Genomic DNA, 25666 nt, shown 5'->3' with positions numbered 1-25666 from the left:
TGCAGGGGAAGCCAGTTACACCAAAGCAAACGCAGGAAAGTGCATTTCAAGCAGAGACCAGGAGGGACTTGTTTACACCGAGAGTGGGCGGAGAATGGAACAATGCGCCCAGCCCTGTTGCTGGAGCCGAGAGAGAGACAGGTGAGTCAAGTGTCCCAAGAGCACAGAGACTCTGCTGAGATCACACTTGCAGTGAGTGAGCCTGGGTGTAGCCCACTAATACTGACCCACTGGACACCATAGGACAGAGAGGAGGAGGAGAGAGACACACTGAGGACGGAGAGGAGGAGGAGAGAGACACTGACAGACAGGGCTGAAAGAGAGAGAGACAGAGAGGCAGGGACAGACAGACAGCAGGCTGAGAGAGAGACACTGAGATCGAGAGACAGACAGACTGACAGACAGGGCTGAAAGAGAGAGAGACAGAGAGGCAGGGACAGACAGACAGCAGGCCGAGAGAGACACTGACAGACAGGGCTGAAAGAGAGTGAGACACTGAGACCCAGGGACAGACAAGACGGCGAAACTCCACCACAGACAGGACAGGAGGCAGGGTGGGACCAGCACTGACCTCCTTCCTCTCTCCTGCCGGAGGAGCTGTCTCCACCTCCTCTTCCTCCTGCAAGTCAAGAGACAGGCTGAGAGAGAGACGGGCTGGCGGGAAATCGGCGAACAGAGCTGAAGGCAGAGAGCCAGGGAGACAGGCCCAGCTGGGACAACGCAGGACAGACAGAGAGAAGGCTCATTCAGAGGATGGCTGGCAGGAAATTGGTAAGAAGAAAAAGAAAAAGAAGTAAATCAAGAGAGGTATAAAAGCTTTGAAGATAGGTGGGATAAAGAGCCTTCTGTTTGGTCAGGGGACAATAACAACAGAGCCTCTGGCGTGGCCATTCTTTTCAAAGGATGGGCATTCAAATTGAAAAGTATTCAGAGGGTCATAGATGGCAGGTTGCTGTGTGTGGATGTGGAATGGGGGACCGTTAACCTGCGGCTAATCACTGTGTATTGTCCTACTGACGTGGGAGGAAGGGTGGAGCTACTCAAAGCACTCTCTTCCCTATTGTTATGTAGCACTGACGTGATAGTGGGAGGGGATTTTAATTGTATCTTAGAGCACACAGACAGGCAGTCTAGCTCTCCGATAAAATTGGATTCCAGCTCACTGGCCCTGCAAAACTTAGTTCAAGACTTTAAACTCTCAGACACATATAGATGTATATATCCCACAACAGCAGGATATACATGGTCAGGGAGGAATAGCAGCTCCAGAATTGACTATTGCTTTGTCTCAGAGAGAGTGAAAGTTTTTGGGGTCGCTCTTCAGCCTGTCTTCTTCTCAGATCATCAGGCTTTAGGGTGTAGAGTGGAACTCCAGGGCGGGACTGTCTTTGGCCCAGGCCTCTGGAAACTCAACACAAAGCTGCTAGAGAACGAGGGGGTAGTATCCCGCTACAAGGAGAAACTATCACAGTGGCTGTCCTTGCAGTGTCTGTACGGGTCAATAGGAGAGTGGTGGGAGGAGGTGAAGGTGAGGACAAGGGCCTTTTTCATGGCTGAGGGAAGGAAGGCTGCTGCCAGACGGAGAGGAGTGCTAGCCAGGAAACAGAGGCAGCTGCAGCGTCTCTACACGAGACAGTGGCTTGGATGTGCTCGAGGATATCACCCTTTTAAAAAAGGATGTCCGGAGCATAGCGGAAGAAAGTAGTCGAGGAGTGCTGTTAAGAAGCTGAGTGCAGTTCTTGGAAGAAAATGAGAAGTGTACTTGCTTCTTTTTCAGGAAAGTGGTAGGCTCCAAGTCTGTCATGGAAAGTGTAGTTGATGAGGAGGGAAGAGAGAGTACAGAGCTGAGTGCTATCCTCTCCTGCATCGAGGCCTTCTTGTCACGGACGTCCAAGGGGACTAACCGTGGGGAGCAGGAGGGCGGAAAAAGACCCATATGCGTAGCGGCGAGACGGGAAAAAGGCCCAGGCTCATTAGTGCAAAGAGTTCAGGAATGCCGTATAGAAACCTGTGCGCCCTGGTGCTAGGCGGGTCTCAGGACATCCGAACGTCAGTGCTGAGCGAGGACAGAGTGCAAGACCCTGAAATATTTAGCCCAAGGGAAAGAGAGGGACAGGAAGGACAGCAGACCAGAAACTAGGGACAGGACAGAGAATACCGCCCTCTGGCTGCAGAGGGCGTGACACTTCTACTCAAGACTGTACAACTCTACAGAGGTAAAGGATGAAGAAATTCATTTTTTTACCTCAAAGCTAGAAAATGTTTTGAGTGAAGAAGATAGGGAAGTACTTGAGGGGGATTTGACAGTAGAAGAGCTGAGAGGCTATGGAGAGCTTCAGAAGGGGAAAACTCCGGGTGCTGACAGGCTAAAGGGGTTTCTGCTTTTACTACTTGCACTAATGAAGGCAAAAAAAAAGCCAATCGATGTGAACGAACGGCACTTTACAGAGGAGTACTGCCTGACTGGATCGTTGATGAACAACAGAGGCCACTCCGACCTCTTCTCGGTTTTCTTCAATGACTTACTAAGGATCTTCTTCACATTCGACCATGCAGGGGAAGCCAGGTACACCAAAGCAAACGCATGAAAGTGCATTTCAAGCAGAGACCAGGAGGGACTTGTTTACACCGAGAGTGGGCGGAGAATGGAACAATGCGCCCAGCCCTGTTGCTGGAGCCGATTCTTGATGAGCTCTTGGGCTCACTAAGAGGCCCCCCCTGGATGCTAATCTTTCTGTTGTTCTTGCAGGTCCTGCGCTGCTTTTGAGCCGACAGAGCTCGACCTGGTCTGTCGGCACAGCCCAATTGCAAATGATCGGCTCCGCGTACAGAAGGAACGTGCGTTTGGTACAAGAGTGCACGAAGGCACCGGAAATACATTGGGAACAAATGACCGGTCGCTCAAGACCTCTGTGAAGTACAGGAGCGTGCAAAACGAGGCTGTTTCCGCCCAGTCTCGAACCGGGGACTTTTCGCGTGTTAGGCTAACGTGATAGCCGCTACACTACGGAAACGTGGAGGGACTGCTGCTGGTGTCTCGCTTGCGTTTCGGGCTGAGAAAGGGACGCGTCACTTTAGGCAGGTGGCGCTGGAGAGAGGAACAAAGGGCGCGATGAAACAAAATGCCGAAACCCGGGATCGAACCAGGGACCTTTAGATCTTCAGTCTAACGCTCTCCCAACTGAGCTATTTCGGCAGTGCGCAAAGCCCACAGCCACCTGCTCCAGCCTTCCTGTGTTGTGGCATGAGCGCACCAAGAGTAGCGGGAGAGTGTTGCAGGAACGTCACTCAGAAGGAAAGCCACCCAGCTGCGCCCTCTGAGCTCTGTCCAGCGCATCTTCCTCGCATGGACTCCTGCCTGCGACGGGCAGGAAACAATTAGCAAGAACAGAACGACACCCCATGGGTGTCTCATGACCGCACCTTAGGTTGTGACACGTGCAGGTGTGAGGGGTTGCCGGGCTACTTTGGAGCAGAGCTTGGGCGGAGGGGGGGCGGGAAAGCAGACAAAGAGGTGACACCTCAAGGTCTGCACGATCACAGCTCTCCGCCGCCCCAGGCTTCCGCTCGATAAGCTACTGGACACACCCGCCCCTCCTCACACAGACCGTGGAAAAGCCCCCGAGTGGGAGGGCTCGCTCTTCCTCCCAGGAGCTCTTGGACACGACGCCCAGACAGGGCGCGGGGAGCCGCCGCCTGCAAACACGGCTCCAGGCAGGACTCCACTCCGCAGGAGCCGCAGAGCAGAGGAGATGAGCGCAGCTTAGCTCCTGTGCAGAGACCTGAGCTGTTGTTGCTGTGGATGCTGTCTTTTCTGCACTCGGGGTAGGAGTGAATGTTGAGTTGCCCTTAGAAATGAAGTAGAGCACTTCAACGGCACGGGTGTGTGTGTGTGTGCGCCCTGGTGATTCTGGGAGACAGATCGAACCTGGGCTAAAAGAGAGGGGGCTTAGCCCTCTTCCATTTGCTAGTTCAAAGTTGTACAACCCCTTTGTATCTGCTAGGCGGCGCAGTCGTCGTGCACAAAGAACACTTTGAAAAGCGTCAAAGGCAAGTCATTCCGAGTAGCTCGTTTGTGTTTTCCGTTCAGACGCGAAATGCTGACATGATCTCTCGGCTCCTCGGTTGTCATTTCTGCTCCGTAAAGGGATCACAGCACGCGTCGGCTTCCAGCATGCTGGGTCGGGACACGATGCAGGGGGTTGGAGAGAGCGATGTCTTCCTCGTTAGTATAGTGGCAAGTATCCCCGCCTGTCACGCGGGAGACCGGGGTTCGATTCCCCGACGGGGAGTAGCTTTACTTTCACCTCCTTAGAGAAATGACTGCCTTTCACTTCTCTGTTTTCTTTCACAGCGTCGTGCACCTTTTCATTGCTCTCGCTTTCAGAGCCTCCGCACGGCAGTCGACTCGACATCAGGAAGCACATTGAAGTGAAAGCAGGAAGCGCTGCGACATGCACTGTGCAGATCCCGCCACACTAAGAGGTGAGTGGGTCTGTTCGATGCACAAAGAACGCTTTGAGAAGCGTCAAAGGCAAGTCATTCCGAGTTGGTCGTTTGTGTTTTCCGTTCAGACGCGAAATGCTGAAATGATCTCTCGGCTCCTCGGTTGTCATTTCTGCCCCGTAAAGGAATCACAGCACGCGTCGGCTTCCAGCACGGTGGGTCGGAACACGATGCCGGGGGTCGGAGAGAGCGATGTCTTCCTCGTTAGTATAGGACCTGTCACCTGTCCCCACCTGTCACGCGGGAGACTGGGGTGCATCAGGACGCGCCTTGAAGTGAAAGCAGGATGCGCTGTGACATGCACTGTGCAGATCCCGCCACACTAAGAGGTGGGTCCAGTGGGTCTGTTCGATCACAGCGCTAGGCGAATCCCCAATCCCCTTTTGTGCCTGGCGACAAAAGATGTCTGTTTCCGCCCGGTTTCGAACCGGGGACCTTTCGCGTGTGAGGCGAACGTGATAACCACTACACTACGGAAACGGTGGTAAGATGTGCCCAGCGGCCCAGCGCTGAGCTTCGCCAATGCGATTTAGCTGCTTCCAGTGCCTTTATTGGAGTGCGCTGATGGACCGTGCTCTCTCTCCAGAGACCAGCACGCCTGTCATGGACGGAGCAGGAAAGGCGGCGCCACATTCTACAGCCCTCTCCACGCAATCGACGAAATCGGGCTACTGAAGTGGAGAAAATCGCCTCTCCAGAAAGTGCAAATATCATCTTGGAGACTATAAATCCTATTGCCGAAGGTCAGCCCTGTCTACCAGAGTAACCCTCCCAAAGCGATGATCAGCTCGTCTCACACGCGAGAAGTTTCGGTTGGAAACAAGCGCCCCCTCTTCTCGCACGTTTTGCACGTTCGAGTAGTTTTAATGCGGCTCTGTCGTACACGGTGCTGATCTTTTGGAAAGCAGGAGGCAAAACCGAGTCGAACCGCCTGGGTGAAAACCAGGAACCCTAACCGCTAGACTATATGGCAGCGAACAACCATGCTGTTCCCGGCATCATGCAAGCAAACTACATAAATATGAGAAAACACGCAAGAGAGTTGTCACTCAGAGTGTCGAAGGGTCGATGTATACTGGGGCTCAGTTGAAATGCAACGTCAGGACTTTTCCGAATTATGTCACACGAAGAGAGCACAGCCCTTTCCGCCCTGCCGCGTGTGTCTCGGTAACTCGCTGTGATTGTATAGTGGTCAGTACTTTGCGTTGTGGCCGCAACAACTCCGGTTCGAATCCGTATCACGGCAGAATAGGGGCGTCTGCTTTTACTACTCGCACGAATGAAGGCAAAAAAAAGCCAATCGACGTGAACGAACGGCGCTTTACAGAGGAGTACTGCCTGACTGGATCGTTGATGAACGACAGAGGCCACTCCGACCTCTTCTCGGTTTTCTTCAATGACTTACTAAGGATCTTCTTCACATTCGCCCATGCAGGGGAAGCCAGTTACACCAAAGCAAACGCAGGAAAGTGCATTTCAAGCAGAGACCAGGAGGGACTTGTTTACACCGAGAGTGGGCGGAGAATGGAACAATGCGCCCAGCCCTGTTGCTGGAGCCGAGAGAGAGACAGGTGAGTCAAGTGTCCCAAGAGCACAGAGACTCTGCTGAGATCACACTCGCAGTGAGTGAGCCTGGGTGTAGCCCACTAATACTGACCCACTGGACACCATAGGACAGAGAGGAGGAGGAGAGAGACACACTGAGGACGGAGAGGAGGAGGAGAGAGACACTGACAGACAGGGCTAAAAGAGAGAGAGACAGAGAGGCAGGGACAGACAGACAGCAGGCTGAGAGAGAGACACTGAGATCGAGAGACAGACAGACTGACAGACAGGGCTGAAAGAGAGAGAGACAGAGAGGCAGGGACAGACAGACAGCAGGCCGAGAGAGACACTGACAGACAGGGCTGAAAGAGAGAGAGACACTGAGACCCAGGGACAGACAAGACGGCGAAACTCCACCACAGACAGAACAGGAGGCAGGGTGGGACCAGCACTGACCTCCTTCCTCTCTCCTGCCGGAGGAGCTGTCTCCACCTCCTCTTCCTCCTGCAAGTCAAGAGACAGGCTGAGAGAGAGACGGGCTGGCGGGAAATCGGCGAACAGAGCTGAAGGCAGAGAGCCAGGGAGACAGGCCCAGCTGGGACAACGCAGGACAGACAGAGAGAAGGCTCATTCAGAGGATGGCTGGCAGGAAATTGGTAAGAAGAAAAAGAAAAAGAAGTAAATCAAGAGAGGTATAAAAGCTTTGAAGATAGGTGGGATAAAGAGCCTTCTGTTTGGTCAGGGGACAATAACAACAGAGCCTCTGGCGTGGCCATTCTTTTCAAAGGATGGGCATTCAAATTGAAAAGTATTCAGAGGGTCATAGATGGCAGGTTGCTGTGTGTGGATGTGGAATGGGGGACCGTTAACCTGCGGCTAATCACTGTGTATTGTCCTACTGACGTGGGAGGAAGGGTGGAGCTACTCAAAGCACTCTCTTCCCTATTGTTATGTAGCACTGACGTGATAGTGGGAGGGGATTTTAATTGTATCTTAGAGCACACAGACAGGCAGTCTAGCTCTCCGATAAAATTGGATTCCAGCTCACTGGCCCTGCAAAACTTAGTTCAAGACTTTAAACTCTCAGACACATATAGATGTATATATCCCACAACAGCAGGATATACATGGTCAGGGAGGAATAGCAGCTCCAGAATTGACTATTGCTTTGTCTCAGAGAGAGTGAAAGTTTTTGGGGTCGCTCTTCAGCCTGTCTTCTTCTCAGATCATCAGGCTTTAGGGTGTAGAGTGGAACTCCAGGGCGGGACTGTCTTTGGCCCAGGCCTCTGGAAACTCAACACAAAGCTGCTAGAGAACGAGGGGGTAGTATCCCGCTACAAGGAGAAACTATCACAGTGGCTGTCCTTGCAGTGTCTGTACGGGTCAATAGGAGAGTGGTGGGAGGAGGTGAAGGTGAGGACAAGGGCCTTTTTCATGGCTGAGGGAAGGAAGGCTGCTGCCAGACGGAGAGGAGTGCTAGCCAGGAAACAGAGGCAGCTGCAGCGTCTCTACACGAGACAGTGGCTTGGATGTGCTCGAGGATATCACCCTTTTAAAAAAGGATGTCCGGAGCATAGCGGAAGAAAGTAGTCGAGGAGTGCTGTTAAGAAGCTGAGTGCAGTTCTTGGAAGAAAATGAGAAGTGTACTTGCTTCTTTTTCAGGAAAGTGGTAGGCTCCAAGTCTGTCATGGAAAGTGTAGTTGATGAGGAGGGAAGAGAGAGTACAGAGCTGAGTGCTATCCTCTCCTGCATCGAGGCCTTCTTGTCACGGACGTCCAAGGGGACTAACCGTGGGGAGCAGGAGGGCGGAAAAAGACCCATATGCGTAGCGGCGAGACGGGAAAAAGGCCCAGGCTCATTAGTGCAAAGAGTTCAGGAATGCCGTATAGAAACCTGTGCGCCCTGGTGCTAGGCGGGTCTCAGGACATCCGAACGTCAGTGCTGAGCGAGGACAGAGTGCAAGACCCTGAAATATTTAGCCCAAGGGAAAGAGAGGGACAGGAAGGACAGCAGACCAGAAACTAGGGACAGGACAGAGAATACCGCCCTCTGGCTGCAGAGGGCGTGACACTTCTACTCAAGACTGTACAACTCTACAGAGGTAAAGGATGAAGAAATTCATTTTTTTACCTCAAAGCTAGAAAATGTTTTGAGTGAAGAAGATAGGGAAGTACTTGAGGGGGATTTGACAGTAGAAGAGCTGAGAGGCTATGGAGAGCTTCAGAAGGGGAAAACTCCGGGTGCTGACAGGCTAAAGGGGTTTCTGCTTTTACTACTTGCACTAATGAAGGCAAAAAAAAAGCCAATCGATGTGAACGAACGGCACTTTACAGAGGAGTACTGCCTGACTGGATCGTTGATGAACAACAGAGGCCACTCCGACCTCTTCTCGGTTTTCTTCAATGACTTACTAAGGATCTTCTTCACATTCGACCATGCAGGGGAAGCCAGGTACACCAAAGCAAACGCATGAAAGTGCATTTCAAGCAGAGACCAGGAGGGACTTGTTTACACCGAGAGTGGGCGGAGAATGGAACAATGCGCCCAGCCCTGTTGCTGGAGCCGATTCTTGATGAGCTCTTGGGCTCACTAAGAGGCCCCCCCTGGATGCTAATCTTTCTGTTGTTCTTGCAGGTCCTGCGCTGCTTTTGAGCCGACAGAGCTCGACCTGGTCTGTCGGCACAGCCCAATTGCAAATGATCGGCTCCGCGTACAGAAGGAACGTGCGTTTGGTACAAGAGTGCACGAAGGCACCGGAAATACATTGGGAACAAATGACCGGTCGCTCAAGACCTCTGTGAAGTACAGGAGCGTGCAAAACGAGGCTGTTTCCGCCCGGTCTCGAACCGGGGACCTTTCGCGTGTTAGGCTAACGTGATAGCCGCTACACTACGGAAACATGGAGGGACTGCTGCTGGTGTCTCGCTTGCGTTTCGGGCTGAGAAAGGGACGCGTCACTTTAGGCAGGTGGCGCTGGAGAGAGGAACAAAGAGCGCGATGAAACGAAATGCCGAAACCCGGGATCGATCCAGGGACCTTTAGATCTTCAGTCTAACGCTCTCCCAACTGAGCTATTTCGGCAGTGCGCAAAGCCCACAGCCACCTGCTCCAGCCTTCCTGTGTTGTGGCATGAGCGCACCAAGAGTAGCGGGAGAGTGTTGCAGGAACGTCACTCAGAAGGAAAGCCACCCAGCTGCGCCCTCTGAGCTCTGTCCAGCGCATCTTCCTCGCATGGACTCCTGCCTGCGACAGGCAGGAAACAATTAGCAAGAACAGAACGACACCCCATGGGTGTCTCATGACCGCACCTTAGGTTGTGACACGTGCAGGTGTGAGGGGTTGCCGGGCTACTTTGGAGCAGAGCTTGGGCGGAGGGGGGGCGGGAAAGCAGACAAAGAGGTGACACCTCAAGGTCTGCACGATCACAGCTCTCCGCCGCCCCAGGCTTCCGCTCGATAAGCTACTGGACACACCCGCCCCTCCTCACACAGACCGTGGAAAAGCCCCCGAGTGGGAGGGCTCGCTCTTCCTCCCAGGAGCTCTTGGACACGACGCCCAGACAGGGCGCGGGGAGCCGCCGCCTGCAAACACGGCTCCAGGCAGGACTCCACTCCGCAGGAGCCGCAGAGCAGAGGAGATGAGGGCAGCTTAGCTCCTGTGCAGAGACCTGAGCTGTTGTTGCTGTGGATGCTGTCTTTTCTGCACTCGGGGTAGGAGTGAATGTTGAGTTGCCCTTAGAAATGAAGCAGAGCACTTCAACGGCACGGGTGTGTGTGTGTGTGCGCCCTGGTGATTCTGGGAGACAGATCGAACCTGGGCTAAAAGAGAGGGGGCTTAGCCCTCTTCCATTTGCTAGTTCAAAGTTGTACAACCCCTTTGTATCTGCTAGGCGGCGCAGTCGTCGTGCACAAAGAACACTTTGAAAAGCGTCAAAGGCAAGTCATTCCGAGTTGGTCGTTTGTGTTTTCCGTTCAGACGCGAAATGCTGACATGATCTCTCGGCTCCTCGGTTGTCATTTCTGCTCCGTAAAGGGATCACAGCACGCGTCGGCTTCCAGCATGCTGGGTCGGGACACGATGCCGGGGGTTGGAGAGAGCGATGTCTTCCTCGTTAGTATAGTGGCAAGTATCAACGCCTGTCACGCGGGAGACCGGGGTTCGATTCCCCGACGGGGAGTAGCTTTTCTTTCACCTCCTTAGAGAAATGACTGCCTTTCACTTCTCTGTTTTCTTTCACAGCGTCGTGCACCTTTTCATTGCTCTCGCTTTCAGAGCCTCCGCACGGCAGTCGACTCGACATCAGGAAGCACATTGAAGTGAAAGCAGGAAGCGCTGCGACATGCACTGTGCAGATCCCGCCACACTAAGAGGTGAGTGGGTCTGTTCGATGCACAAAGAACGCTTTGAGAAGCGTCAAAGGCAAGTCATTCCGAGTTGGTCGTTTGTGTTTTCCGTTCAGACGCGAAATGCTGAAATGATCTCTCGGCTCCTCGGTTGTCATTTCTGCTCCGTAAAGGAATCACAGCACGCGTCGGCTTCCAGCACGGTGGGTCGGGACACGATGCCGGGGGTCGGAGAGAGCGATGTCTTCCTCGTTAGTATAGGACCTGTCACCTGTCCCCACCTGTCACGCGGGAGACTGGGGTGCATCAGGACGCGCCTTGAAGTGAAAGCAGGATGCGCTGTGACATGCACTGTGCAGATCCCGCCACACTAAGAGGTGGGTCCAGTGGGTCTGTTCGATCACAGCGCTAGGCGAATCCCCAATCCCCTTTTGTGCCTGGCGACAAAAGATGTCTGTTTCCGCCCGGTTTCGAACCGGGGACCTTTCGCGTGTGAGGCGAACGTGATAACCACTACACTACGGAAACGGTGGTAAGACGTGCCCAGCGGCCCAGCACTGAGCTTCGCCAATGCGATTCAGCTGCTTCCAGTGCCTTTATTGGAGTGCGCTGATGGACCATGCTCTCTCTCCAGAGACCAGCACGCCTGTCATGGACGGAGCAGGAAAGGCGGCGCCACATTCTACAGCCCTCTCCACGCAATCGACGAAATCGGGCTACTGAAGTGGAGAAAATCGCCTCTCCAGAAAGTGCAAATATCATCTTGGAGACTATAAATCCTATTGCCGAAGGTCAGCCCTGTCTACCAGAGTAACCCTCCCAAAGCGATGATCAGCTCGTCTCACACGCGAGAAGTTTCGGTTGGAAACAAGCGCCCCCTCTTCTCGCACGTTTTGCACGTTCGAGTAGTTTTAATGCGGCTCTTTCGTACACGGTGCTGATCTTTTGGAAAGCAGGAGGCAAAACCGAGTCGAACCGCCTGGGTGAAAACCAGGAACCCTAACCGCTAGACTATATGGCAGCGAACAACCATGCTGTTCCCGGCATCATGCAAGCAAACTACATAAATATGAGAAAACACGCAAGAGAGTTGTCACTCAGAGTGTCGAAGGGTCGATGTATACTGGGGCTCAGTTGAAATGCAACGTCAGGACTTTTCCGAATTATGTCACACGAAGAGAGCACAGCCCTTTCCGCCCTGCCGCGTGTGTCTCGGTAACTCGCTGTGATCGTATAGTGGTCAGTACTTTGCGTTGTGGCCGCAACAACCCCGGTTCGAATCCGGGGCACGGCAGAATAGGGGCGTCTGCTTTTACTACTCGCACGAATGAAGGCAAAAAAAAGCCAATCGACGTGAACGAACGGCGCTTTACAGAGGAGTACTGCCTGACTGGATCGTTGATGAACGACAGAGGCCACTCCGACCTCTTCTCGGTTTTCTTCAATGACTTACTAAGGATCTTCTTCACATTCGCCCATGCAGGGGAAGCCAGTTACACCAAAGCAAACGCAGGAAAGTGCATTTCAAGCAGAGACCAGGAGGGACTTGTTTACACCGAGAGTGGGCGGAGAATGGAACAATGCGCCCAGCCCTGTTGCTGGAGCCGATTCTTGATGAGCTCTTGGGCTCACTAAGAGGCCCCCGCTGGATGCTAATCTTTCTGTTGTTCTTGCAGGTCCTGCGCTGCTTTTGAGCCGACAGAGCTCGACCTGGTCTGTCGGCACAGCCCAATTACAAATGATCGGCTCCGCGTACAGAAGGAACGTGCGTTTGGTACAAGAGTGCACGAAGGCACCGGAAATACATTGGGAACAAATGACCGGTCGCTCAAGACCTCTTAGAAGTACAGGAGCGTGCAAAACGAGGCTGTTTCCACCCGGTCTCGAACCGGGGACCTTTCGCGTGTTAGGCGAACGTGATAGCCGCTACACTACGGAAACCTGTAGGGACTGCTGCTGGTGTCTCGCTTGCGTTTCGGGCTGAGAAAGGGACGCGTCACTTTAGGCAGGTGGCGCTGGAGAGAGGAACAAAGGGCGCGATGAAACAAAATGCCGAAACCCGGGATCGAACCAGGGACCTTTAGATCTTCAGTCTAACGCTCTCCCAACTGAGCTATTTCGGCAGTGCGCAAAGCCCACAGCCACCTGCTCCAGCCTTCCTGTGTTGTGGCATGAGCGCACCAAGAGTAGCGGGAGAGTGTTGCAGGAACGTCACTCAGAAGGAAAGCCACCCAGCTGCGCCCTCTGAGCTCTGTCCAGCGCATCTTCCTCGCATGGACTCCTGCCTGCGACGGGCAGGAAACAATTAGCAAGAACAGAACGACACCCCATGGGTGTCTCATGACCGCACCTTAGGTTGTGACACGTGCAGGTGTGAGGGGTTGCCGGGCTACTTTGGAGCAGAGCTTGGGCGGAGGGGGGGCGGGAAAGCAGATAAGGAGGTGACACCTCAAGGTCTGCACGATCACAGCTCTCCGCCGCCCCAGGCTTCCGCTCGATAAGCTACTGGACACACCCGCCCCTCCTCACACAGACCGTGGAAAAGCCCCCGAGTGGGAGGGCTCGCTCTTCCTCCCAGGAGCTCTTGGACACGACGCCCAGACAGGGCGCGGGGAGCCGCCGCCTGCAAACACGGCTCCAGGCAGGACTCCACTCCGCAGGAGCCGCAGAGCAGAGGAGATGAGGGCAGCTTAGCTCCTGTGCAGAGACCTGAGCTGTTGTTGCTGTGGATGCTGTCTTTTCTGCACTCGGGGTAGGAGTGAATGTTGAGTTGCCCTTAGAAATGAAGCAGAGCACTTCAACGGCACGGATGTGTGTGTGTGCGCCCTGGTGATTCTGGGAGACAGATCGAACCTGGGCTAAAAGAGAGGGGGCTTAGCCCTCTTCCATTTGCTAGTTCAAAGTTGTACAACCCCTTTGTATCTGCTAGGCGGCGCAGTCGTCGTGCACAAAGAACACTTTGAAAAGCATCAAAAGGGTAAAGGGATCACAGCACGCGTCGGCTTCCAGCATGCTGGGTCGGGACACGATGCCGGGGGTCGGAGAGAGCGATGTCTTCCTCGTTAGTATAGTGGCAAGTATCAACGCCTGTCACGCGGGAGACCGGGGTTCGATTCCCCGACGGGGAGTAGCTTTTCTTTCACCTCCTTAGAGAAATGACTGCCTTTCACTTCTCTGTTTTCTTTCACAGCGTCGTGCACCTTTTCATTGCTCTCGCTTTCAGAGCCTCCGCACGGCAGTCGACTCGACATCAGGAAGCACATTGAAGTGAAAGCAGGAAGCGCTGCGACATGCACTGTGCAGATCCCGCCACACTAAGAGGTGAGTGGGTCTGTTCGATGCACAAAGAACGCTTTGAGAAGCGTCAAAGGCAAGTCATTCCGAGTTGGTCGTTTGTGTTTTCCGTTCAGACGCGAAATGCTGAAATGATCTCTCGGCTCCTCGGTTGTCATTTCTGCTCCGTAAAGGAATCACAGCACGCGTCGGCTTCCAGCACGGTGGGTCGGGACACGATGCCGGGGGTCGGAGAGAGCGATGTCTTCCTCGTTAGTATAGGACCTGTCACCTGTCCCCACCTGTCACGCGGGAGACTGGGGTGCATCAGGACGCGCCTTGAAGTGAAAGCAGGATGCGCTGTGACATGCACTGTGCAGATCCCGCCACACTAAGAGGTGGGTCCAGTGGGTCTGTTCGATCACAGCGCTAGGCGAATCCCCAATCCCCTTTTGTGCCTGGCGACAAAAGATGTCTGTTTCCGCCCGGTTTCGAACCGGGGACCTTTCGCATGTGAGGCGAACGTGATAACCACTACACTACGGAAACGGTGGTAAGACGTGCCCAGCGGCCCAGCGCTGAGCTTCGCCAATGCGATTTAGCTGCTTCCAGTGCCTTTATTGGAGTGCGCTGATGGACCGTGCTCTCTCTCCAGAGACCAGCACGCCTGTCATGGACGGAGCAGGAAAGGCGGCGCCACATTCTACAGCCCTCTCCACGCAATCGACGAAATCGGGCTACTGAAGTGGAGAAAATCGCCTCTCCAGAAAGTGCAAATATCATCTTGGAGACTATAAATCCTATTGCCGAAGGTCAGCCCTGTCTACCAGAGTAACCCTCCCACAGCGATGATCAGCTCGTCTCACACGCGAGAAGTTTCGGTTGGAAACAAGCGCCCCCTCTTCTCGCACGTTTTGCACGTTTGAGTAGTTTTAATGCGGCTCTTTCGTACACGGTGCTGATCTTTTGGAAAGCAGGAGGCAAAACCGAGTCGAACCGCCTGGGTGAAAACCAGGAACCCTAACCGCTAGACTATATGGCAGCGAACAACCATGCTGTTCCCGGCATCATGCAAGCAAACTACATAAATATGAGAAAACACGCAAGAGAGTTGTCACTCAGAGTGTCGAAGGGTCGATGTATACTGGGGCTCAGTTGAAATGCAACGTCAGGACTTTTCCGAATTATGTCACACGAAGAGAGCACAGCCCTTTCCGCCCTGCCGCGTGTGTCTCGGTAACTCGCTGTGATCGTATAGTAGTCAGTACTTTGCGTTGTGGCCGCAACAACCCCGGTTCGAATCCGGGTCACGGCAGAATAGGGGCGTCTGCTTTTACTACTCGCACGAATGAAGGCAAAAAAAAGCCAATCGACGTGAACGAACGGCGCTTTACAGAGGAGTACTGCCTGACTGGATCGTTGATGAACGACAGAGGCCACTCCGACCTCTTCTCGGTTTTCTTCAATGACTTACTAAGGATCTTCTTCACATTCGCCCATGCAGGGGAAGCCAGTTACACCAAAGCAAACGCAGGAAAGTGCATTTCAAGCAGAGACCAGGAGGGACTTGTTTACACCGAGAGTGGGCGGAGAATGGAACAATGCGCCCAGCCCTGTTGCTGGAGCCGAGAGAGAGACAGGTGAGTCAAGTGTCCCAAGAGCACAGAGACTCTGCTGAGATCACACTCGCAGTGAGTGAGCCTGGGTGTAGCCCACTAATACTGACCCACTGGACACCATAGGACAGAGAGGAGGAGGAGAGAGACACACTGAGGACGGAGAGGAGGAGGAGAGAGACACTGACAGACAGGGCTGAAAGAGAGAGACAGAGAGGCAGGGACAGACAGACAGCAGGCTGAGAGAGAGACACTGAGATCGAGAGACAGACAGACTGACAGACAGGGCTGAAAGAGAGAGAGACAGAGAGGCAGGGACAGACAGACAGCAGGCCGAGAGAGACACTGACAGACAGGGCTGAAAGAGAGAGAGACACTGAGACCCAGGGACAGACAAGACGGCGAAACTCCACCACAGACAGGACAGGAGGCAGGGTGGGACCAGCACTGACCTCCTTCCTCTCTCCTGCCGGAGGAGCTGTCTCCACCTCCTCTTCCTCCTGCAAGTCAAGAGACAGGCTGAGAGAGAGACGGGCTGGCGGGAAATCGGCGAACAGAGCTGAAGGCAGAGAGCCAGGGAGACAGGCCCAGCTGGGACAACGCAGGACAGACAGAGAGAAGGCTCATTCAGAGGATGGCTGGCAGGAAATTGGTAAGAAGAAAAAGAAAAAGAAGTAAATCAAGAGAGGTATAAAAGCTTTGAAGATAGGTGGGATAAAGAGCCTTCTGTTTGGTCAGGGGACAATAACAACAGAGCCTCTGGCGTGGCCATTCTTTTCAAAGGATGGGCATTCAAATTGAAAAGTATTCAGAGGGTCATAGATGGCAGGTTGCTGTGTGTGGATGTGGAATGGGGGACCGTTAACCTGCGGCTAATCACTGTGTATTGTCCTACTGACGTGGGAGGAAGGGTGGAGCTACTCAAAGCACTCTCTTCCCTATTGTTATGTAGCACTGACGTGATAGTGGGAGGGGATTTTAATTGTATCTTAGAGCACACAGACAGGCAGTCTAGCTCTCCGATAAAATTGGATTCCAGCTCACTGGCCCTGCAAAACTTAGTTCAAGACTTTAAACTCTCAGACACATATAGATGTATATATCCCACAACAGCAGGATATACATGGTCAGGGAGGAATAGCAGCTCCAGAATTGACTATTGCTTTGTCTCAGAGAGAGTGAAAGTTTTTGGGGTCGCTCTTCAGCCTGTCTTCTTCTCAGATCATCAGGCTTTAGGGTGTAGAGTGGAACTCCAGGGCGGGACTGTCTTTGGCCCAGGCCTCTGGAAACTCAACACAAAGCTGCTAGAGAACGAGGGGGTAGTATCCCGCTACAAGGAGAAACTATCACAGTGGCTGTCCTTGCAGTGTCTGTACGGGTCAATAGGAGAGTGGTGGGAGGAGGTGAAGGTGAGGACAAGGGCCTTTTTCATGGCTGAGGGAAGGAAGGCTGCTGCCAGACGGAGAGGAGTGCTAGCCAGGAAACAGAGGCAGCTGCAGCGTCTCTACACGAGACAGTGGCTTGGATGTGCTCGAGGATATCACCCTTTTAAAAAAGGATGTCCGGAGCATAGCGGAAGAAAGTAGTCGAGGAGTGCTGTTAAGAAGCTGAGTGCAGTTCTTGGAAGAAAATGAGAAGTGTACTTGCTTCTTTTTCAGGAAAGTGGTAGGCTCCAAGTCTGTCATGGAAAGTGTAGTTGATGAGGAGGGAAGAGAGAGTACAGAGCTGAGTGCTATCCTCTCCTGCATCGAGGCCTTCTTGTCACGGACGTCCAAGGGGACTAACCGTGGGGAGCAGGAGGGCGGAAAAAGACCCATATGCGTAGCGGCGAGACGGGAAAAAGGCCCAGGCTCATTAGTGCAAAGAGTTCAGGAATGCCGTATAGAAACCTGTGCGCCCTGGTGCTAGGCGGGTCTCAGGACATCCGAACGTCAGTGCTGAGCGAGGACAGAGTGCAAGACCCTGAAATATTTAGCCCAAGGGAAAGAGAGGGACAGGAAGGACAGCAGACCAGAAACTAGGGACAGGACAGAGAATACCGCCCTCTGGCTGCAGAGGGCGTGACACTTCTACTCAAGACTGTACAACTCTACAGAGGTAAAGGATGAAGAAATTCATTTTTTTACCTCAAAGCTAGAAAATGTTTTGAGTGAAGAAGATAGGGAAGTACTTGAGGGGGATTTGACAGTAGAAGAGCTGAGAGGCTATGGAGAGCTTCAGAAGGGGAAAACACCGGGTGCTGACAGGCTAAAGGGGTTTCTGCTTTTACTACTTGCACTAATGAAGGCAAAAAAAAAGCCAATCGATGTGAACGAACGGCACTTTACAGAGGAGTACTGCCTGACTGGATCGTTGATGAACAACAGAGGCCACTCCGACCTCTTCTCGGTTTTCTTCAATGACTTACTAAGGATCTTCTTCACATTCGACCATGCAGGGGAAGCCAGGTACACCAAAGCAAACGCATGAAAGTGCATTTCAAGCAGAGACCAGGAGGGACTTGTTTACACCGAGAGTGGGCGGAGAATGGAACAATGCGCCCAGCCCTGTTGCTGGAGCCGATTCTTGATGAGCTCTTGGGCTCACTAAGAGGCCCCCCCTGGATGCTAATCTTTCTGTTGTTCTTGCAGGTCCTGCGCTGCTTTTGAGCCGACAGAGCTCGACCTGGTCTGTCGGCACAGCCCAATTGCAAATGATCGGCTCCGCGTACAGAAGGAACGTGCGTTTAGTACAAGAGTGCACGAAGGCACCGGAAATACATTGGGAACAAATGACCGGTCGCTCAAGACCTCTGTGAAGTACAGGAGCGTGCAAAACGAGGCTGTTTCCGCCCGGTCTCGAACCGGGGACCTTTCGCGTATTAGGCGAACGTGATAGCCGCTACACTACGGAAACCTGGAGGGACTGCTGCTGGTGTCTCGCTTGCGTTTCGGGCTGAGAAAGGGACGCGTCACTTTAGGCAGGTGGCGCTGGAGAGGAACAAAGGGCGCGATGAAACAAAATGCCGAAACCCAGGATCGAACCAGGGACCTTTAGATCTTCAATCTAACGCTCTCCCATCTGAGCTATTTCGGCAGTGCGCAAAGCCCACAGCCACCTGCTCCAGCCTTCCTGTGTTGTGGCATGAGCGCACCAAGAGTAGCGGGAGAGTGTTGCAGGAACGTCACTCAGAAGGAAAGCCACCCAGCTGCGCCCTCTGAGCTCTGTCCAGCGCATCTTCCTCGCATGGACTCCTGCCTGCGACGGGCAGGAAACAATTAGCAAGAACAGAACGACACCCCATGGGTGTCTCATGACCGCACCTTAGGTTGTGACACGTGCAGGTGTGAGGGGTTGCCGGGCTACTTTGGAGCAGAGCTTGGGCGGAGGGGGGGCGGGAAAGCAGACAAAGAGGTGACACCTCAAGGTCTGCACGATCACAGCTCTCCGCCGCCCCAGGCTTCCGCTCGATAAGCTACTGGACACACCCGCCCCTCCTCACACAGACCGTGGAAAAGCCCCCGAGTGGGAGGGCTCGCTCTTCCTCCCAGGAGCTCTTGGACACGACGCCCAGACAGGGCGCGGGGAGCCGCCGCCTGCAAACACGGCTCCAGGCAGGACTCCACTCCGCAGGAGCCGCAGAGCAGAGGAGATGAGGGCAGCTTAGCTCCTGTGCAGAGACCTGAGCTGTTGTTGCTGTGGATGCTGTCTTTTCTGCACTCGGGGTAGGAGTGAATGTTGAGTTGCCTTTAGAAATGAAGCAGAGCACTTCAACGGCACGGGTGTGTGTGTGTGTGCGCCCTGGTGATTCTGGGAGACAGATCGAACCTGGGCTAAAAGAGAGGGGGCTTAGCCCTCTTCCATTTGCTAGTTCAAAGTTGTACAACCCCTTTGTATCTGCTAGGCGGCGCAGTCGTCGTGCACAAAGAACACTTTGAAAAGCGTCAAAGGCAAGTCATTCCGAGTTGGTCGTTTGTGTTTTCCGTTCAGACGCGAAATGCTGACATGATCTCTCGGCTCCTCGGTTGTCATTTCTGCTCCGTAAAGGGATCACAGCACGCGTCGGCTTCCAGCATGCTGGGTCGGGACACGATGCCGGGGGTTGGAGAGAGCGATGTCTTCCTCGTTAGTATAGTGGCAAGTATCAACGCCTGTCACGCGGGAGACCGGGGTTCGATTCCCCGACGGGGAGTAGCTTTTCTTTCACCTCCTTAGAGAAATGACTGCCTTTCACTTCTCTGTTTTCTTTCACAGCGTCGTGCACCTTTTCATTGCTCTCGCTTTCAGAGCCTCCGCACGGCAGTCGACTCGACATCAGGAAGCACATTGAAGTGAAAGCAGGAAGCGCTGCGACATGCACTGTGCAGATCCCGCCACACTAAGAGGTGAGTGGGTCTGTTCGATGCACAAAGAACGCTTTGAGAAGCGTCAAAGGCAAGTCATTCCGAGTTGGTCGTTTGTGTTTTCCGTTCAGACGCGAAATGCTGAAATGATCTCTCGGCTCCTCGGTTGTCATTTCTGCTCCGTAAAGGAATCACAGCACGCGTCGGCTTCCAGCACGGTGGGTCGGGACACGATGCCGGGGGTCGGAGAGAGCGATGTCTTCCTCGTTAGTATAGGACCTGTCACCTGTCCCCACCTGTCACGCGGGAGACTGGGGTGCATCAGGACGCGCCTTGAAGTGAAAGCAGGATGCGCTGTGACATGCACTGTGCAGATCCCGCCACACTAAGAGGTGGGTCCAGTGGGTCTGTTCGATCACAGCGCTAGGCGAATCCCCAATCCCCTTTTGTGCCTGGCGACAAAAGATGTCTGTTTCCGCCCGGTTTCGAACCGGGGACCTTTCGCGTGTGAGGCGAACGTGATAACCACTACACTACGGAAACGGTGGTAAGATGTGCCCAGCGGCCCAGCGCTGAGCTTCGCCAATGCGATTTAGCTGCTTCCAGTGCCTTTATTGGAGTGCGCTGATGGACCGTGCTCTCTCTCCAGAGACCAGCACGCCTGTCATGGACGGAGCAGGAAAGGCGGCGCCACATTCTACAGCCCTCTCCACGCAATCGACGAAATCGGGCTACTGAAGTGGAGAAAATCGCCTCTCCAGAAAGTGCAAATATCATCTTGGAGACTATAAATCCTATTGCCGAAGGTCAGCCCTGTCTACCAGAGTAACCCTCCCACAGCGATGATCAGCTCGTCTCACACGCGAGAAGTTTCGGTTGGAAACAAGCGCCCCCTCTTCTCGCACGTTTTGCACGTTTGAGTAGTTTTAATGCGGCTCTTTCGTACACGGTGCTGATCTTTTGGAAAGCAGGAGGCAAAACCGAGTCGAACCGCCTGGGTGAAAACCAGGAACCCTAACCGCTAGACTATATGGCAGCGAACAACCATGCTGTTCCCGGCATCATGCAAGCAAACTACATAAATATGAGAAAACACGCAAGAGAGTTGTCACTCAGAGTGTCGAAGGGTCGATGTATACTGGGGCTCAGTTGAAATGCAACGTCAGGACTTTTCCGAATTATGTCACACGAAGAGAGCACAGCCCTTTCCGCCCTGCCGCGTGTGTCTCGGTAACTCGCTGTGATCGTATAGTAGTCAGTACTTTGCGTTGTGGCCGCAACAACCCCGGTTCGAATCCGGGTCACGGCAGAATAGGGGCGTCTGCTTTTACTACTCGCACGAATGAAGGCAAAAAAAAGCCAATCGACGTGAACGAACGGCGCTTTACAGAGGAGTACTGCCTGACTGGATCGTTGATGAACGACAGAGGCCACTCCGACCTCTTCTCGGTTTTCTTCAATGACTTACTAAGGATCTTCTTCACATTCGCCCATGCAGGGGAAGCCAGTTACACCAAAGCAAACGCAGGAAAGTGCATTTCAAGCAGAGACCAGGAGGGACTTGTTTACACCGAGAGTGGGCGGAGAATGGAACAATGCGCCCAGCCCTGTTGCTGGAGCCGAGAGAGAGACAGGTGAGTCAAGTGTCCCAAGAGCACAGAGACTCTGCTGAGATCACACTCGCAGTGAGTGAGCCTGGGTGTAGCCCACTAATACTGACCCACTGGACACCATAGGACAGAGAGGAGGAGGAGAGAGACACACTGAGGACGGAGAGGAGGAGGAGAGAGACACTGACAGACAGGGCTGAAAGAGAGAGACAGAGAGGCAGGGACAGACAGACAGCAGGCTGAGAGAGAGACACTGAGATCGAGAGACAGACAGACTGACAGACAGGGCTGAAAGAGAGAGAGACAGAGAGGCAGGGACAGACAGACAGCAGGCCGAGAGAGACACTGACAGACAGGGCTGAAAGAGAGAGAGACACTGAGACCCAGGGACAGACAAGACGGCGAATCTCCACCACAGACAGGACAGGAGGCAGGGTGGGACCAGCACTGACCTCCTTCCTCTCTCCTGCCGGAGGAGCTGTCTCCACCTCCTCTTCCTCCTGCAAGTCAAGAGACAGGCTGAGAGAGAGACGGGCTGGCGGGAAATCGGCGAACAGAGCTGAAGGCAGAGAGCCAGGGAGACAGGCCCAGCTGGGACAACGCAGGACAGACAGAGAGAAGGCTCATTCAGAGGATGGCTGGCAGGAAATTGGTAAGAAGAAAAAGAAAAAGAAGTAAATCAAGAGAGGTATAAAAGCTTTGAAGATAGGTGGGATAAAGAGCCTTCTGTTTGGTCAGGGGACAATAACAACAGAGCCTCTGGCGTGGCCATTCTTTTCAAAGGATGGGCATTCAAATTGAAAAGTATTCAGAGGGTCATAGATGGCAGGTTGCTGTGTGTGGATGTGGAATGGGGGACCGTTAACCTGCGGCTAATCACTGTGTATTGTCCTACTGACGTGGGAGGAAGGGTGGAGCTACTCAAAGCACTCTCTTCCCTATTGTTATGTAGCACTGACGTGATAGTGGGAGGGGATTTTAATTGTATCTTAGAGCACACAGACAGGCAGTCTAGCTCTCCGATAAAATTGGATTCCAGCTCACTGGCCCTGCAAAACTTAGTTCAAGACTTTAAACTCTCAGACACATATAGATGTATATATCCCACAACAGCAGGATATACATGGTCAGGGAGGAATAGCAGCTCCAGAATTGACTATTGCTTTGTCTCAGAGAGAGTGAAAGTTTTTGGGGTCGCTCTTCAGCCTGTCTTCTTCTCAGATCATCAGGCTTTAGGGTGTAGAGTGGAACTCCAGGGCGGGACTGTCTTTGGCCCAGGCCAAAAGACAAAAGTGACATGCCTGAATGATTACTGCCCAGTAGCATTAACATCTGTGGTGATGAAATGCCTGGAGAAGCTGGTGTTGTCACATATCAACTCCTCCATCACAGAGTCCCTGGACCCCCTGCAGTTCGCCTACCAGAACAACAGATCAGTGGATGATGCTGTCTCCCTGGCTCTGCATACAGCCTTGGAACACCTGGACACTAAGAACTCGTATGTGAGAATGGTGTTTGTGAACTACAGTTCAGCATTCAATTCCATCATACCCAGTCAACTGGTGACAAAGCTCAGGGGATTAGGTCTGTGCAACTCTGTCTGCAACTGGCTGCTGGACTTTCTTATTGAGAGACCACAGGTGGTGCGGATAGGCAATAAAACATCAACACCACTCACCCTGAGCACTGGAACCCCACAAGGCTGCTGTCTGAGTCCAAGGTTGTACTCCCTATTTACTCACGACTGCACAGCAAGACACAGCAACAACCGCATCATTAAGTTTGCCGATGACACCACTATAATAGGACTGATCAGTGATGATGACAAGTCCACTTACAGGGATGAAGTTGTACAGCTGCTTAGGTGGTGTCATAGCAATAACCTGGACTTGAACATAAAGAAAACGAAAGAGCTAATAGTGGACTTTCGGAGACACAGGCCATACACTCACAGCCCACTCAGTATTGATGGAACGGAAGTGGAAACAGTCACCAGCTTTAGGTTTTTGGGAATTCACATCTCTAAAGATCTAACCTGGACTGTGAACACTGACTCTATCATCAAGAAGGCTCAGCAGCGCCTTTATTTCTTGAGGTGCCTCAAGTGATGGGGGATGCCAATACATGTGTTGGTGAACTTCTATTGCTGCACCATCGAGAGCATTCTCACCAACGGGATCACTGTCACGACAACCAGGCAGTCAAAGACAAAGCGTAAGCGAGCTAATCAGACCCAGCAGCGGGTGATTATCAACAAACGCCGCCGCACGAGTTAAACCACCTGCGCACACTCATTGCGGTGCGCACTGTTATTTAAACCATCTGCACCTGCTTCCCACTGCTCGGTATTGAGTCTACTCCTTGAGAGCTCTACCTGGCGTTTTTCCCCGTACCTCGTTTATTCTGGTTTTTGGATTCCCCTTCTGCCTTTTCGACTTTGCTCCTCGCCTCTCGACTCGGACTGTCTGCTACCGGTGAACTTCCTGGATAACGACTTGCCTTTCGCCTTTTGACTACGACCTTGCCTCTCGTTCTGGTTTGTTCGCCTGCCTCATCTATCACCCGTGCCTGCGTCTGCACAGGATCCGTGTATCTTCTCACCAGGGATTCATAACAGAATACCGAGCCTAAAGATGGATCCCGCGGACGCACAAGCTTTTGGCTCACTTTTTAATCGCCATTCCCAAGCTCTCACCCAGCTTCAATCTTCGCTTCACATTCTCTCCAATCACGTCGCTAGCCTTCCGCCCTCCCCTGTCCCTTCGCCTCCAGCACAGACCACTGCTCCAATCCCTGTAACCCCGCCCACCTCTCCCGTAGCCTCACCGTTTGTTCTCCCGGAAAGATATGACGGCAACACCGCGGGCTGTAGGGGTTTTATTGCGCAATGCTCCTTGACTTTCCAGTTGCATCCTGAGTTTTTTTTTTCTCCCCGGGAGCAGATCGGTTTTGCCCTTTCCTTGCTCACTGGCAAGGCTCTGGACTGGGCAGCTGTGTTGCTTGCTAGGGGAGACTTTCAGTTTGCTGATTTCCAGCTTTTTGCTGACCAGCTCCAGGCACGTTTTTCTCCAGTCAACCCGGACCTGACTCATCTCCGGCTCGCCTCGCTTCGTCAGGGTGGTGGATCTCTGAATGATTATGTGGCTGACTTCCAAGCCCTCGCCACGGAGTCTGACTGGAACCCTGAAGCCCTGATTTGCCTTTTTTGTAAGGGTCTCTCTGAAGATCTAAAGGACCACCTGGTGCTCTCGCCACTTCGCAACCGCTCTCTCGAATCGGCAATCGCTCAGGTGGTTGAACTGGACACCCGCATTCGGCTGCGGAGAGCAGAGAGTCATGATGGAAGCAGTCCTGGCCGTCCTGAAAGTACTACCCCCACGGTGCCCACTCGGCATCATGCACCCCTTTCCTCGGAAGAAAAGGAAAGGCGCCGTCGGGAGGGACTGTGTCTCTATTGCTCTGCACCTGATCACCTTCTCTCTGCTTGTCCCTTGAGACCCCCTTATCCCTCTCGAACCCTTCCACAGCCTACTGTTAGAGTCAGTAGTGCTGTTTTTTCTCAAACCTCATCAGGCCCTTTATTCCCAGCTGAAATTTCTTGGGCTGACGCACAACTTCCCCTTTTGGTTTTTGTTGACTCAGGGGCAGCGGGGAACTTTATAGATGTCACTTTTGCTAAGAAGTGGGATATTCCCCTGGCTCCGGTCTCACCCCCAATCTGTATTCAAGCTCTGGATGGATCCCCGATTGCACCTGGACGGATTACATGGCAGACCGTCCCTCTCTCTCTATCAGTTGGTGCAACTCATGTTGAAGAAATCTCACTCCTTCTCCTGGACTCGCCTGCCTACCCGGTAATCCTGGGTCTTCCCTGGCTCAAGAAGCACGATCCCCACATCTCCTGGGACAAGAACGAGCTCATTGCCTGGAGCCACTCCTGTCATGTCAACTGTTGTCGTCAGCCGGTTAAGGTTGCTGCTGCAGTAACCTTTATGGAGGAGCACTCTACCATCCCGCCCCAATACAGGCATCTGAAACAGGCCTTTGATAAGCAGAAGGCTCTTTCGCTTCCACCTCACCGTACCTGTGACTGTGCTATAGAGTTGCTTCCGGGAACCCTTCCACCCAAAGGACGGATCTACCCTCTCACTCAGGCAGAGAACCAGGCTTTACAAGATTATATTAAGGAGGCTTTGGAGTCAGGATTCATTCGTCCCTCCTCTTCTCCAGCCTGTGCGGGCTTTTTCTTTATTGGAAAGAAGGACGGCTCCTTGCGACCGTGTATTGATTACAGAGGACTGAACTCCATTACGGTCAAACATCGTTACCCCCTGCCTTTAATTCCAGCCGCTTTGGAGTCCGTACGGGGAGCCTCCATCTTCTCGAAATTAGATCTACGGGGGGCTTACAACCTAATCAGGATACGGGAAGGGGACGAGTGGAAGACGGCC

General features: G+C 53.2%; 11 non-coding genes across 11 annotated transcripts; 1 reads left to right on the top strand and 10 right to left on the bottom strand.

Moving 5' to 3' along the window:
• Window positions 1-3123: 3123 nt before the first annotated feature.
• Window positions 3124-3196, bottom strand: trnaf-gaa (transfer RNA phenylalanine (anticodon GAA)). Its single transcript has one exon. It is a non-coding gene; the product is annotated as a tRNA-Phe (tRNA).
• A 1024-nt stretch (window positions 3197-4220) lies between these two features.
• Window positions 4221-4292, top strand: trnad-guc (transfer RNA aspartic acid (anticodon GUC)). The gene has a single exon. It is a non-coding gene; the product is annotated as a tRNA-Asp (tRNA).
• Window positions 4293-4913: 621 nt separating this feature from the next.
• On the bottom strand, window positions 4914-4986 carry trnav-cac (transfer RNA valine (anticodon CAC)). The gene has a single exon. It is a non-coding gene; the product is annotated as a tRNA-Val (tRNA).
• Window positions 4987-8877: 3891 nt separating this feature from the next.
• Window positions 8878-8950, bottom strand: trnav-aac (transfer RNA valine (anticodon AAC)). The gene has a single exon. It is a non-coding gene; the product is annotated as a tRNA-Val (tRNA).
• A 109-nt stretch (window positions 8951-9059) lies between these two features.
• On the bottom strand, window positions 9060-9132 carry trnaf-gaa (transfer RNA phenylalanine (anticodon GAA)). Its single transcript has one exon. It is a non-coding gene; the product is annotated as a tRNA-Phe (tRNA).
• Window positions 9133-10849: 1717 nt separating this feature from the next.
• Window positions 10850-10922, bottom strand: trnav-cac (transfer RNA valine (anticodon CAC)). Its single transcript has one exon. It is a non-coding gene; the product is annotated as a tRNA-Val (tRNA).
• A 1340-nt stretch (window positions 10923-12262) lies between these two features.
• Window positions 12263-12335, bottom strand: trnav-aac (transfer RNA valine (anticodon AAC)). Its single transcript has one exon. It is a non-coding gene; the product is annotated as a tRNA-Val (tRNA).
• Window positions 12336-12444: 109 nt separating this feature from the next.
• trnaf-gaa (transfer RNA phenylalanine (anticodon GAA)) lies at window positions 12445-12517 on the bottom strand. The gene has a single exon. It is a non-coding gene; the product is annotated as a tRNA-Phe (tRNA).
• Window positions 12518-14143: 1626 nt separating this feature from the next.
• Window positions 14144-14216, bottom strand: trnav-cac (transfer RNA valine (anticodon CAC)). Its single transcript has one exon. It is a non-coding gene; the product is annotated as a tRNA-Val (tRNA).
• A 4069-nt stretch (window positions 14217-18285) lies between these two features.
• trnaf-gaa (transfer RNA phenylalanine (anticodon GAA)) lies at window positions 18286-18358 on the bottom strand. Its single transcript has one exon. It is a non-coding gene; the product is annotated as a tRNA-Phe (tRNA).
• Window positions 18359-20075: 1717 nt separating this feature from the next.
• Window positions 20076-20148, bottom strand: trnav-cac (transfer RNA valine (anticodon CAC)). Its single transcript has one exon. It is a non-coding gene; the product is annotated as a tRNA-Val (tRNA).
• Between the last annotated feature and the right edge of the window lie 5518 nt (window positions 20149-25666).

This window comes from Lepisosteus oculatus, chromosome 14 (genome assembly GCF_040954835.1).
Source record: "Lepisosteus oculatus isolate fLepOcu1 chromosome 14, fLepOcu1.hap2, whole genome shotgun sequence".
Lineage (NCBI taxonomy): Eukaryota > Metazoa > Chordata > Actinopteri > Semionotiformes > Lepisosteidae > Lepisosteus > Lepisosteus oculatus.
The sequence above is the reverse complement of the archived record's forward strand: the minus strand, read 5'-3'. Positions and strand labels throughout refer to the sequence as shown.